Source organism: Chiloscyllium punctatum, chromosome 50 (assembly GCF_047496795.1).
Source record: "Chiloscyllium punctatum isolate Juve2018m chromosome 50, sChiPun1.3, whole genome shotgun sequence".
Classification (NCBI taxonomy): Eukaryota; Metazoa; Chordata; class Chondrichthyes; order Orectolobiformes; family Hemiscylliidae; genus Chiloscyllium; species Chiloscyllium punctatum.
Window position 1 is genome coordinate 37,474,605 of NC_092788.1, and position 14,716 is coordinate 37,489,320.

Here is a 14,716-nt window from a genome sequence, read left to right on the forward strand (position 1 = left end):
TATTCCACCTCGCCCTACGGTCCAAACATTGACGAAATCATTGTCTATATATTGTCATCAATCTCACGGCGGCCGCGGCTGGTTTCTGTAGTGTAGTGGTCATCGCGTTCGCCTAACACGCGAAAGGTCCCTAGTTCGATACTGTGCAGAAACTGCTTTGCTCGTCAACTGCAGCCTTTTACATGGACAAGAACGGAGCTTTCTTGCTTGCTTTCCCATCTGCAAACCTGCCTTCGAATTTGCTTGAAAGAATCTGCTCTCGTCGTGAAATGTAAGGCAACTCCATTTAATTACTGTGTAAAGCATTATAAAGTTTTTCTCCAACCTGGTTCTGATGCATATGCCATTCTGTTTGAGAGTGTCCTTGCCGCGTTCTGATCCTTCCACGAAAAGCAGTACCGCATTTGCATTCCTTGCGCAGGCGGCCCGGTTCAAAGGCAGGGAAGAAGCTGCTGCGCTGGTGTCACAGCGCACCACGGATTCCTGAACTTGTCTGTCTGTCAAATGTACCCCAAAGTCGTCTCTGAAAGGCCTCATTTGGAAGCTGTCTGTCGTTATTCAACGCGCGAGAGTTGGTACCAGATTCCTGAATCATATTTTGGGGCAGTTCGCACGTTAGTGGCTCATTCAATCAGCAACAGCAATGAAATAATTTACACTCTCAGAGGAACCTTTGAACTTGTGCTTTCATAGCGCCGCTAATATTAAGGTGCGCCCCGAGATCTAAGCCATGTTGGAACTGAAACGGAGGAATCGACAGAGAGGCTACAGAATGACATCGCATCCATTTGGTTTTCTTTAAATCACTGACGAGCAGGAAAATGTAAAAGGGGAGAGCGAGTGGGGAAGTGAGGCGGTTGCAGCTCTGGTAAAAGTCCTTCTTTGTGATTCACTCCGCAAACAGAGACTTGAAGGTGACTCAGAGGCGTGTGAGCTCTTCACATCGAGATCAAAAAGCACTCAAGGGCAGTTAGCACCTCTTCCGGAGTGGGGGTGGGGTGAGGTAATTACCTTTTGACTTCTGTTACTATGTTCAGAAACTGCCTTTTCGATTGACTTGAACAGAAACTGCATTTCCAATAAGCACCATGGAAGTTAGCAAAATTTATTGAATCGCTTCTCGTCGATTCCCGCACAGGTTTCCGACTCAGTTGGTATCCACGTGGCTCATGTCCAGGAGTGAACATCTCTGCAGCAAATTGCACGGTTAAAGTAAAAGGCACGGAAAGTGGCATCTCGAACCGGCCCCGAGGTCAGAGCATGCTCACAATGTGATGTGTCGTTCTCGGATTGTAATGCGACCTCCGGTTTTAGGGTGGAGAACATTCTTTGGGACCCTTCTTCTGCAAAACAGACACAGTGACTGAATAAATGCTGCACGGTTTGATGTGGAACACGGCCTGCTCAGCTTTGTGCATTTTCCCTGTAGTCAGGTGTGTTTCGTGTTCCGTGTAAACGTGAAAGTCGACCTGTTTCGAGCAATGTGTGAAATCATTTAGCAAAGCAAGAATCGAAATTGTAGTAATGTCTAGCAGCTCATGGTTATTTGACCGAAGTGTCCAAGTGTCTCTGCTGTCATGATCGCGTTCGCCTCCCGCGCGGAAAATCGCAAACAGCTCTGCTGTTCCAAAGCGATTTGTGCTTTTACTGGAACCGAATGGAGACTATTATTTCATCGCTGTTGTGAAACAAAGTCCTGCGGTGACTCGACTCGTCGTTATTTGGTTTTCTGTCCAATGGGAAAATCGTTCCAATGAATTTCGGTGTCATATGTTATTGAATTTCTCCCATTTCCTTCATTTCCGTCCTGGAGTCATCAGAAGGAAAAGGTAATCTAATCGAGACTGTGAAAGGTGAAATTCACTTTTTATGGCCCGTTCTTATGATGTTCTTTCTATCTCTCTTTTCAGCATTGTCTGGAAAGTGGTGGTGCACTAACGCTGCAGTATGTTTGAAAGAGCAGTTTGGAATTGCCCTGTTTTTAGTTGTGAGATTACTTTATGACTCATGCCCTCGGACTGTGACACATTTAGCATTCATGCATCTCTCTGTCTGAAAATGCATTCGGCATGCCAGTTTTGTTTGTGTTCCGTGAAAAATGCTTTCTGTTTTGCGATTCGCTCAGCACATTACGAGTTAACAGGGTTTCTGAGGTAAGTTCGAGCAGCAAAACTCCTCAATTGAGGTCTGGGAAAATTTCACGGAGTATGGTCAGTCGGGGCAAAATTAAGGAAGTTGTTCGTATCTGCAGTGTTTCACAATACTACCTTTCCCGTGAGCAGTCGAACAGACTAAACGATTGTGCCACAGACTGCGATGGAAAACTCCGCTAAAAAGTAATCCTTTACAGCCAGTGTTAGCAACAAGACGTTATGGGGGTACACGGCGTGGAAACAGATATTTAGGTGTATCTCATCCATGCTCACCACATAACCAAAATTAAACAAGTCCCGTTCCCCAGCATTTGGCCCCAATCCCTCTAAACCCATCCTGTCCAGAAACTCATCCGATTACCTTTGCAATTTTCTGAGTGTAATAGCCTTCTCCACTTCCTCTGGGAGCTCATTCCATACACGCACATCCTTCTGTGTGGGAAATGTGCCTCAGGTCGTTTGTCAATTTCAGCCCACTCACCTTAAACCTATGCTCTCGAGTTTTCAACTCACCCCAATTTGGGTAAAACACAGAAATACTCAGTTTACAACCCTTCCATAAGATCGTATCGCAGCCGTTCCGCTGCAGGGAAAGTCGTCCCAGCTTATTCCACCTCGCCCTCCGGTCCAAACATTGACGAAATCATTGTCTATATATTGTCATCAATCTCACGGCAGCCGCGGCTGGTTTCTGTAGTGTAGTGGTCATCACGTTCGCCTAACACGCGAAAGGTCCCTAGTTCGAAACTGGGCAGAAACTGCTTTGTTCGTCAACTGCAGCCTTTTACATGGACAAGAACGGAGCTTTCTTGCTTGCTTTCCCATCTGCAAACCTGCCTTCGAATTTGCTTGAAAGAATCTGCTCTCGTAGTGAAATGTAAGGCAACTCCATTTAATTACTGTGTAAAGCATTATAAAGTTTTTCTCCAACCTGGTTCTGATGCATATGCCATTCTGTTTGAGAGTGTCCTTGCCGCGTTCTGATCCTTCCACGAAAAGCAGTACCGCATTTGCATTCCTTGCGCAGGCGGCCCGGTTCAAAGGCAGGGAAGAAGCTGCTGCGCTGGTGTCACAGCGCACCACGGATTCCTGAACTTGTCTGTCTGTCAAATATACCCCAAAGTCGTCTCTGAAAGGCCTCATTTGGAAGCTGTCTGTCGTTATTCAACGCGCGAGAGTTGGTACCAGATTCCTGAATCATATTTTGGGGCAGTTCGCACGTTAGTGGCTCATTCAATCAGCAACAGCAATGAAATAATTTACACTCTCAGAGGAACCTTTGAACTTGTGCTTTCATAGCGCCGCTAATATTAAGGTGCGCCCCGAGATCTAAGCCATGTTGGAACTGAAACGGAGGAATCGACAGAGAGGCTACAGAATGACATCGCATCCATTTGGTTTTCTTTAAATCACTGACGAGCAGGAAAATGTAAAAGGGGAGAGCGAGTGGGGAAGTGAGGCGGTTGCAGCTCTGGTAAAAGTCCTTCTTTGTGATTCACTCCGCAAACAGAGACTTGAAGGTGACTCAGAGGCGTGTGAGCTCTTCACATCGAGATCAAAAAGCACTCAAGGGCAGTTAGCACCTCTTCCGGAGTGGGGGTGGGGTGAGGTAATTACCTTTTGACTTCTGTTACTATGTTCAGAAACTGCCTTTTCGATTGACTTGAACAGAAACTGCATTTCCAATAAGCACCATGGAAGTTAGCAAAATTTATTGAATCGCTTCTCGTCGATTCCCGCACAGGTTTCCGACTCAGTTGGTATCCACGTGGCTCATGTCCAGGAGTGAACATCTCTGCAGCAAATTGCACGGTTAAAGTAAAAGGCACGGAAAGTGGCATCTCGAACCGGCCCCGAGGTCAGAGCATGCTCACAATGTGATGTGTCGTTCTCGGATTGTAATGCGACCTCCGGTTTTAGGGTGGAGAACATTCTTTGGGACCCTTCTTCTGCAAAACAGACACAGTGACTGAATAAATGCTGCACGGTTTGATGTGGAACACGGCCTGCTCAGCTTTGTGCATTTTCCCTGTAGTCAGGTGTGTTTCGTGTTCCGTGTAAACGTGAAAGTCGACCTGTTTCGAGCAATGTGTGAAATCATTTAGCAAAGCAAGAATCGAAATTGTAGTAATGTCTAGCAGCTCATGGTTATTTGACCGAAGTGTCCAAGTGTCTCTGCTGTCATGATCGCGTTCGCCTCCCGCGCGGAAAATCGCAAACAGCTCTGCTGTTCCAAAGCGATTTGTGCTTTTACTGGAACCGAATGGAGACTATTATTTCATCGCTGTTGTGAAACAAAGTCCTGCGGTGACTCGACTCGTCGTTATTTGGTTTTCTGTCCAATGGGAAAATCGTTCCAATGAATTTCGGTGTCATATGTTATTGAATTTCTCCCATTTCCTTCATTTCCGTCCTGGAGTCATCAGAAGGAAAAGGTAATCTAATCGAGACTGTGAAAGGTGAAATTCACTTTTTATGGCCCGTTCTTATGATGTTCTTTCTATCTCTCTTTTCAGCATTGTCTGGAAAGTGGTGGTGCACTAACGCTGCAGTATGTTTGAAAGAGCAGTTTGGAATTGCCCTGTTTTTAGTTGTGAGATTACTTTATGACTCATGCCCTCGGACTGTGACACATTTAGCATTCATGCATCTCTCTGTCTGAAAATGCATTCGGCATGCCAGTTTTGTTTGTGTTCCGTGAAAAATGCTTTCTGTTTTGCGATTCGCTCAGCACATTACGAGTTAACAGGGTTTCTGAGGTAAGTTCGAGCAGCAAAACTCCTCAATTGAGGTCTGGGAAAATTTCACGGAGTATGGTCAGTCGGGGCAAAATTAAGGAAGTTGTTCGTATCTGCAGTGTTTCACAATACTACCTTTCCCGTGAGCAGTCGAACAGACTAAACGATTGTGCCACAGACTGCGATGGAAAACTCCGCTAAAAAGTAATCCTTTACAGCCAGTGTTAGCAACAAGACGTTATGGGGGTACACGGCGTGGAAACAGATATTTAGGTGTATCTCATCCATGCTCACCACATAACCAAAATTAAACAAGTCCCGTTCCCCAGCATTTGGCCCCAATCCCTCTAAACCCATCCTGTCCAGAAACTCATCCGATTACCTTTGCAATTTTCTGAGTGTAATAGCCTTCTCCACTTCCTCTGGGAGCTCATTCCATACACGCACATCCTTCTGTGTGGGAAATGTGCCTCAGGTCGTTTGTCAATTTCAGCCCACTCACCTTAAACCTATGCTCTCGAGTTTTCAACTCACCCCAATTTGGGTAAAACACAGAAATACTCAGTTTACAACCCTTCCATAAGATCGTATCGCAGCCGTTCCGCTGCAGGGAAAGTCGTCCCAGCTTATTCCACCTCGCCCTCCGGTCCAAACATTGACGAAATCATTGTCTATATATTGTCATCAATCTCACGGCAGCCGCGGCTGGTTTCTGTAGTGTAGTGGTCATCACGTTCGCCTAACACGCGAAAGGTCCCTAGTTCGAAACTGGGCAGAAACTGCTTTGTTCGTCAACTGCAGCCTTTTACATGGACAAGAACGGAGCTTTCTTGCTTGCTTTCCCATCTGCAAACCTGCCTTCGAATTTGCTTGAAAGAATCTGCTCTCGTAGTGAAATGTAAGGCAACTCCATTTAATTACTGTGTAAAGCATTATAAAGTTTTTCTCCAACCTGGTTCTGATGCATATGCCATTCTGTTTGAGAGTGTCCTTGCCGCGTTCTGATCCTTCCACGAAAAGCAGTACCGCATTTGCATTCCTTGCGCAGGCGGCCCGGTTCAAAGGCAGGGAAGAAGCTGCTGCGCTGGTGTCACAGCGCACCACGGATTCCTGAACTTGTCTGTCTGTCAAATGTACCCCAAAGTCGTCTCTGAAAGGCCTCATTTGGAAGCTGTCTGTCGTTATTCAACGCGCGAGAGTTGGTACCAGATTCCTGAATCATATTTTGGGGCAGTTCGCACGTTAGTGGCTCATTCAATCAGCAACAGCAATGAAATAATTTACACTCTCAGAGGAACCTTTGAACTTGTGCTTTCATAGCGCCGCTAATATTAAGGTGCGCCCCGAGATCTAAGCCATGTTGGAACTGAAACGGAGGAATCGACAGAGAGGCTACAGAATGACATCGCATCCATTTGGTTTTCTTTAAATCACTGACGAGCAGGAAAATGTAAAAGGGGAGAGCGAGTGGGGAAGTGAGGCGGTTGCAGCTCTGGTAAAAGTCCTTCTTTGTGATTCACTCCGCAAACAGAGACTTGAAGGTGACTCAGAGGCGTGTGAGCTCTTCACATCGAGATCAAAAAGCACTCAAGGGCAGTTAGCACCTCTTCCGGAGTGGGGGTGGGGTGAGGTAATTACCTTTTGACTTCTGTTACTATGTTCAGAAACTGCCTTTTCGATTGACTTGAACAGAAACTGCATTTCCAATAAGCACCATGGAAGTTAGCAAAATTTATTGAATCGCTTCTCGTCGATTCCCGCACAGGTTTCCGACTCAGTTGGTATCCACGTGGCTCATGTCCAGGAGTGAACATCTCTGCAGCAAATTGCACGGTTAAAGTAAAAGGCACGGAAAGTGGCATCTCGAACCGGCCCCGAGGTCAGAGCATGCTCACAATGTGATGTGTCGTTCTCGGATTGTAATGCGACCTCCGGTTTTAGGGTGGAGAACATTCTTTGGGACCCTTCTTCTGCAAAACAGACACAGTGACTGAATAAATGCTGCACGGTTTGATGTGGAACACGGCCTGCTCAGCTTTGTGCATTTTCCCTGTAGTCAGGTGTGTTTCGTGTTCCGTGTAAACGTGAAAGTCGACCTGTTTCGAGCAATGTGTGAAATCATTTAGCAAAGCAAGAATCGAAATTGTAGTAATGTCTAGCAGCTCATGGTTATTTGACCGAAGTGTCCAAGTGTCTCTGCTGTCATGATCGCGTTCGCCTCCCGCGCGGAAAATCGCAAACAGCTCTGCTGTTCCAAAGCGATTTGTGCTTTTACTGGAACCGAATGGAGACTATTATTTCATCGCTGTTGTGAAACAAAGTCCTGCGGTGACTCGACTCGTCGTTATTTGGTTTTCTGTCCAATGGGAAAATCGTTCCAATGAATTTCGGTGTCATATGTTATTGAATTTCTCCCATTTCCTTCATTTCCGTCCTGGAGTCATCAGAAGGAAAAGGTAATCTAATCGAGACTGTGAAAGGTGAAATTCACTTTTTATGGCCCGTTCTTATGATGTTCTTTCTATCTCTCTTTTCAGCATTGTCTGGAAAGTGGTGGTGCACTAACGCTGCAGTATGTTTGAAAGAGTAGTTTGGAATTGCCCTGTTTTTAGTTGTGAGATTACTTTATGACTCATGCCCTCGGACTGTGACACATTTAGCATTCATGCATCTCTCTGTCTGAAAATGCATTCGGCATGCCAGTTTTGTTTGTGTTCCGTGAAAAATGCTTTCTGTTTTGCGATTCGCTCAGCACATTACGAGTTAACAGGGTTTCTGAGGTAAGTTCGAGCAGCAAAACTCCTCAATTGAGGTCTGGGAAAATTTCACGGAGTATGGTCAGTCGGGGCAAAATTAAGGAAGTTGTTCGTATCTGCAGTGTTTCACAATACTACCTTTCCCGTGAGCAGTCGAACAGACTAAACGATTGTGCCACAGACTGCGATGGAAAACTCCGCTAAAAAGTAATCCTTTACAGCCAGTGTTAGCAACAAGACGTTATGGGGGTACACGGCGTGGAAACAGATATTTAGGTGTATCTCATCCATGCTCACCACATAACCAAAATTAAACAAGTCCCGTTCCCCAGCATTTGGCCCCAATCCCTCTAAACCCATCCTGTCCAGAAACTCATCCGATTACCTTTGCAATTTTCTGAGTGTAATAGCCTTCTCCACTTCCTCTGGGAGCTCATTCCATACACGCACAACCTTCTGTGTGGGAAATGTGCCTCAGGTCGTTTGTCAATTTCAGCCCACTCACCTTAAACCTATGCTCTCGAGTTTTCAACTCACCCCAATTTGGGTAAAACACAGAAATACTCAGTTTACAACCCTTCCATAAGATCATATCGCAGCCGTTTCGCTGCAGGTAAAGTCGTCCCAGCTTATTCCACCTCGCCCTACGGTCCAAACATTGACGAAATCATTGTCTATATATTGTCATCAATCTCACGGCGGCCGCGGCTGGTTTCTGTAGCGTAGTGGTCATCACGTTCGCCTAACACGCGAAAGGTCCCTAGTTCGAAACTGGGCAGAAACTGCTTTGTTCGTCAACTGCAGCCTTTTACATGGACAAGAACGGAGCTTTCTTGCTTGCTTTCCCATCTGCAAACCTGCCTTCGAATTTGCTTGAAAGAATCTGCTCTCGTAGTGAAATGTAAGGCAACTCCATTTAATTACTGTGTAAAGCATTATAAAGTTTTTCTCCAACCTGGTTCTGATGCATATGCCATTCTGTTTGAGAGTGTCCTTGCCGCGTTCTGATCCTTCCACGAAAAGCAGTACCGCATTTGCATTCCTTGCGCAGGCGGCCCGGTTCAAAGGCAGGGAAGAAGCTGCTGCGCTGGTGTCACAGCGCACCACGGATTCCTGAACTTGTCTGTCTGTCAAATGTACCCCAAAGTCGTCTCTGAAAGGCCTCATTTGGAAGCTGTCTGTCGTTATTCAACGCGCGAGAGTTGGTACCAGATTCCTGAATCATATTTTGGGGCAGTTCGCACGTTAGTGGCTCATTCAATCAGCAACAGCAATGAAATAATTTACACTCTCAGAGGAACCTTTGAACTTGTGCTTTCATAGCGCCGCTAATATTAAGGTACGCCCCGAGATCTAAGCCATGTTGGAACTGAAACGGAGGAATCGACAGAGAGGCTACAGAATGACATCGCATCCATTTGGTTTTCTTTAAATCACTGACGAGCAGGAAAATGTAAAAGGGGAGAGCGAGTGGGGAAGTGAGGCGGTTGCAGCTCTGGTAAAAGTCCTTCTTTGTGATTCACTCCGCAAACAGAGACTTGAAGGTGACTCAGAGGCGTGTGAGCTCTTCACATCGAGATCAAAAAGCACTCAAGGGCAGTTAGCACCTCTTCCGGAGTGGGGGTGGGGTGAGGTAATTACCTTTTGACTTCTGTTACTATGTTCAGAAACTGCCTTTTCGATTGACTTGAACAGAAACTGCATTTCCAATAAGCACCATGGAAGTTAGCAAAATTTATTGAATCGCTTCTCGTCGATTCCCGCACAGGTTTCCGACTCAGTTGGTATCCACGTGGCTCATGTCCAGGAGTGAACATCTCTGCAGCAAATTGCACGGTTAAAGTAAAAGGCACGGAAAGTGGCATCTCGATCCGGCCCCGAGGTCAGAGCATGCTCACAATGTGATCTGTCGTTCTCGGATTGTAATGCGACCTCCGGTTTTAGGGTGGAGAACATTCTTTGGGACCCTTCTTCTGCAAAACAGACACAGTGACTGAATAAATGCTGCACGGTTTGATGTGGAACACGGCCTGCTCAGCTTTGTGCATTTTCCCTGTAGTCAGGTGTGTTTCGTGTTCCGTGTAAACGTGAAAGTCGTCCTGTTTCGAGCAATGTGTGAAATCATTTAGCAAAGCAAGAATCGAAATTGTAGTAATGTCTAGCAGCTCATGGTTATTTGACCGAAGTGTCCAAGTGTCTCTGCTGTCATGATCGCGTTCGCCTCCCGCGCGGAAAATCGCAAACAGCTCTGCTGTTCCAAAGCGATTTGTGCTTTTACTGGAACCGAATGGAGACTATTATTTCATCGCTGTTGTGAAACAAAGTCCTGCGGTGACTCGACTCGTCGTTATTTGGTTTTCTGTCCAATGGGAAAATCGTTCCAATGAATTTCGGTGTCATATGTTATTGAATTTCTCCCATTTCCTTCATTTCCGTCCTGGAGTCATCAGAAGGAAAAGGTAATCTAATCGAGACTGTGAATGGTGAAATTCACTTTTTATGGCCCGTTCTTATGATGTTCTTTCTATCTCTCTTTTCAGCATTGTCTGGAAAGTGGTGGTGCACTAACGCTGCAGTATGTTTGAAAGAGTAGTTTGGAATTGCCCTGTTTTTAGTTGTGAGATTACTTTATGACTCATGCCCTCGGACTGTGACACATTTAGCATTCATGCATCTCTCTGTCTGAAAATGCATTCGGCATGCCAGTTTTGTTTGTGTTCCGTGAAAAATGCTTTCTGTTTTGCGCTTCGCTCAGCACATTACGAGTTAACAGGGTTTCTGAGGTAACTTCGAGCAGCAAAACTCCTCAATTGAGGTCTGGGAAAATTTCACGGAGTATGGTCAGTCGGGGCAAAATTAAGGAAGTTGTTCGTATCTGCAGTGTTTCACAATACTACCTTTCCCGTGAGCAGTCGAACAGACTAAACGATTGTGCCACAGACTGCGATGGAAAACTCCGCTAAAAAGTAATCCTTTACAGCCAGTGTTAGCAACAAGACGTTATGGGTGTACACGGCGTGGAAACAGATATTTAGGTGTATCTCATCCATGCTCACCACATAACCAAAATTAAACAAGTCCCGTTCCCCAGCATTTGGCCCCAATCCCTCTAAACCCATCCTGTCCAGAAACTCATCCGATTACCTTTGCAATTTTCTGAGTGTAATAGCCTTCTCCACTTCCTCTGGGAGCTCATTCCATACACGCACAACCTTCTGTGTGGGAAATGTGCCTCAGGTCGTTTGTCAATTTCAGCCCACTCACCTTAAACCTATGCTCTCGAGTTTTCAACTCACCCCAATTTGGGTAAAACACAGAAATACTCAGTTTACAACCCTTCCATAAGATCGTATCGCAGCCGTTCCGCTGCAGGGAAAGTCGTCCCAGCTTATTCCACCTCGCCCTCCGTTCCAAACATTGACGAAATCATTGTCTATATATTGTCATCAATTTGACGGCGACCGCGGCTGGTTTCTGTAGTGTAGTGGTCATCACGTTCGCCTAACACGCGAAAGGTCCCTAGTTCGAAACTGGGCAGAAACTGCTTTGTTCGTCAACTGCAGCCTTTTACATGGACAAGAACGGAGCTTTCTTGCTTGCTTTCCCATCTGCAAACCTGCCTTCGAATTTGCTTGAAAGAATCTGCTCTCGTAGTGAAATGTAAGGCAACTCCATTTAATTACTGTGTAAAGCATTATAAAGTTTTTCTCCAACCTGGTTCTGATGCATATGCCATTCTGTTTGAGAGTGTCCTTGCCGCGTTCTGATCCTTCCACGAAAAGCAGTACCGCATTTGCATTCCTTGCGCAGGCGGCCCGGTTCAAAGGCAGGGAAGAAGCTGCTGCGCTGGTGTCACAGCGCACCACGGATTCCTGAACTTGTCTGTCTGTCAAATGTACCCCAAAGTCGTCTCTGAAAGGCCTCATTTGGAAGCTGTCTGTCGTTATTCAACGCGCGAGAGTTGGTACCAGATTCCTGAATCATATTTTGGGGCAGTTCGCACGTTAGTGGCTCATTCAATCAGCAACAGCAATGAAATAATTTACACTCTCAGAGGAACCTTTGAACTTGTGCTTTCATAGCGCCGCTAATATTAAGGTGCGCCCCGAGATCTAAGCCATGTTGGAACTGAAACGGAGGAATCGACAGAGAGGCTACAGAATGACATCGCATCCATTTGGTTTTCTTTAAATCACTGACGAGCAGGAAAATGTAAAAGGGGAGAGCGAGTGGGGAAGTGAGGCGGTTGCAGCTCTGGTAAAAGTCCTTCTTTGTGATTCACTCCGCAAACAGAGACTTGAAGGTGACTCAGAGGCGTGTGAGCTCTTCACATCGAGATCAAAAAGCACTCAAGGGCCGTTAGCACCTCTTCCGGAGTGGGGGTGGGGTGAGGTAATTACCTTTTGACTTCTGTTACTATGTTCAGAAACTGCCTTTTCGATTGACTTGAACAGAAACTGCATTTCCAATAAGCACCATGGAAGTTAGCAAAATTTATTGAATCGCTTCTCGTCGATTCCCGCACAGGTTTCCGACTCAGTTGGTATCCACGTGGCTCATGTCCAGGAGTGAACATCTCTGCAGCAAATTGCACGGTTAAAGTAAAAGGCACGGAAAGTGGCATCTCGAACCGGCCCCGAGGTCAGAGTGATCTGTCGTTCTCGGATTGTAATGCGACCTCCGGTTTTAGGGTGGAGAACATTCTTTGGGACCCTTCTTCTGCAAAACAGACACAGTGACTGAATAAATGCTGCACGGTTTGATGTGGAACACGGCCTGCTCAGCTTTGTGCATTTTCCCTGTAGTCAGGTGTGTTTCGTGTTCCGTGTAAACGTGAGAGTCGTCCTGTTTCGAGCAATGTGTGAAATCATTTAGCAAAGCAAGAATCGAAATTGTAGTAATGTCTAGCAGCTCATGGTTATTTGACCGAAGTGTCCAAGTGTCTCTGCTGTCATGATCGCGTTCGCCTCCCGCGCGGAAAATCGCAAACAGCTCTGCTGTTCCAAAGCGATTTGTGCTTTTACTGGAACCGAATGGAGACTATTATTTCATCGCTTTTGTGAAACAAAGTCCTGCGGTGACTCGACTCGTCGTTATTTGGTTTTCTGTCCAATGGGAAAATCGTTCCAATGAATTTCGGTGTCATATGTTATTGAATTTCTCCCATTTCCTTCATTTCCGTCCTGGAGTCATCAGAAGGAAAAGGTAATCTAATCGAGACTGTGAATGGTGAAATTCACTTTTTATGGCCCGTTCTTATGATGTTCTTTCTATCTCTCTTTTCAGCATTGTCTGGAAAGTGGTGGTGCACTAACGCTGCAGTATGTTTGAAAGAGTAGTTTGGAATTGCCCTGTTTTTAGTTGTGAGATTACTTTATGACTCATGCCCTCGGACTGTGACACATTTAGCATTCATGCATCTCTCTGTCTGAAAATGCATTCGGCATGCCAGTTTTGTTTGTGTTCCGTGAAAAATGCTTTCTGTTTTGCGCTTCGCTCAGCACATTACGAGTTAACAGGGTTTCTGAGGTAACTTCGAGCAGCAAAACTCCTCAATTGAGGTCTGGGAAAATTTCACGGAGTATGGTCAGTCGGGGCAAAATTAAGGAAGTTGTTCGTATCTGCAGTGTTTCACAATACTACCTTTCCCGTGAGCAGTCGAACAGACTAAACGATTGTGCCACAGACTGCGATGGAAAACTCCGCTAAAAAGTAATCCTTTACAGCCAGTGTTAGCAACAAGACGTTATGGGGGTACACGGCGTGGAAACAGATATTTAGGTGTATCTCATCCATGCTCACCACATAACCAAAATTAAACAAGTCCCGTTCCCCAGCATTTGGCCCCAATCCCTCTAAACCCATCCTGTCCAGAAACTCATCCGATTACCTTTGCAATTTTCTGAGTGTAATAGCCTTCTCCACTTCCTCTGGGAGCTCATTCCATACACGCACAACCTTCTGTGTGGGAAATGTGCCTCAGGTCGTTTGTCAATTTCAGCCCACTCACCTTAAACCTATGCTCTCGAGTTTTCAACTCACCCCAATTTGGGTAAAACACAGAAATACTCAGTTTACAACCCTTCCATAAGATCATATCACAGCCGTTCCGCTGCAGGGAAAGTCGTCCCAGCTTATTCCACCTCGCCCTACGGTCCAAACATTGACGAAATCATTGTCTATATATTGTCATCAATCTCACGGCGGCCGCGGCTGGTTTCTGTAGTGTAGTGGTCATCGCGTTCGCCTAACACGCGAAAGGTCCCTAGTTCGATACTGTGCAGAAACTGCTTTGCTCGTCAACTGCAGCCTTTTACATGGACAAGAACGGAGCTTTCTTGCTTGCTTTCCCATCTGCAAACCTGCCTTCGAATTTGCTTGAAAGAATCTGCTCTCGTCGTGAAATGTAAGGCAACTCCATTTAATTACTGTGTAAAGCATTATAAAGTTTTTCTCCAACCTGGTTCTGATGCATATGCCATTCTGTTTGAGAGTGTCCTTGCCGCGTTCTGATCCTTCCACGAAAAGCAGTACCGCATTTGCATTCCTTGCGCAGGCGGCCCGGTTCAAAGGCAGGGAAGAAGCTGCTGCGCTGGTGTCACAGCGCACCACGGATTCCTGAACTTGTCTGTCTGTCAAATGTACCCCAAAGTCGTCTCTGAAAGGCCTCATTTGGAAGCTGTCTGTCGTTATTCAACGCGCGAGAGTTGGTACCAGATTCCTGAATCATATTTTGGGGCAGTTCGCACGTTAGTGGCTCATTCAATCAGCAACAGCAATGAAATAATTTACACTCTCAGAGGAACCTTTGAACTTGTGCTTTCATAGCGCCGCTAATATTAAGGTGCGCCCCGAGATCTAAGCCATGTTGGAACTGAAACGGAGGAATCGACAGAGAGGCTACAGAATGACATCGCATCCATTTGGTTTTCTTTAAATCACTGACGAGCAGGAAAATGTAAAAGGGGAGAGCGAGTGGGGAAGTGAGGCGGTTGCAGCTCTGGTAAAAGTCCTTCTTTGTGATTCACTCCGCAAACAGAGACTTGAAGGTGACTCAGAGGCGTGTGAG

At 45.9% G+C, this 14,716-nt stretch overlaps 3 non-coding genes across 3 annotated transcripts; all 3 read left to right on the top strand.

Moving 5' to 3' along the window:
- The first annotated feature begins 2,840 nt into the window (after positions 1 to 2,840).
- Positions 2,841 to 2,913, top strand: trnav-aac (transfer RNA valine (anticodon AAC)). The gene has a single exon. It is a non-coding gene; the product is annotated as a tRNA-Val (tRNA).
- Positions 2,914 to 5,599: 2,686 nt separating this feature from the next.
- On the top strand, positions 5,600 to 5,672 carry trnav-aac (transfer RNA valine (anticodon AAC)). Its single transcript has one exon. It is a non-coding gene; the product is annotated as a tRNA-Val (tRNA).
- A 5,445-nt stretch (positions 5,673 to 11,117) lies between these two features.
- Positions 11,118 to 11,190, top strand: trnav-aac (transfer RNA valine (anticodon AAC)). The gene has a single exon. It is a non-coding gene; the product is annotated as a tRNA-Val (tRNA).
- Positions 11,191 to 14,716: the final 3,526 nt, after the last annotated feature.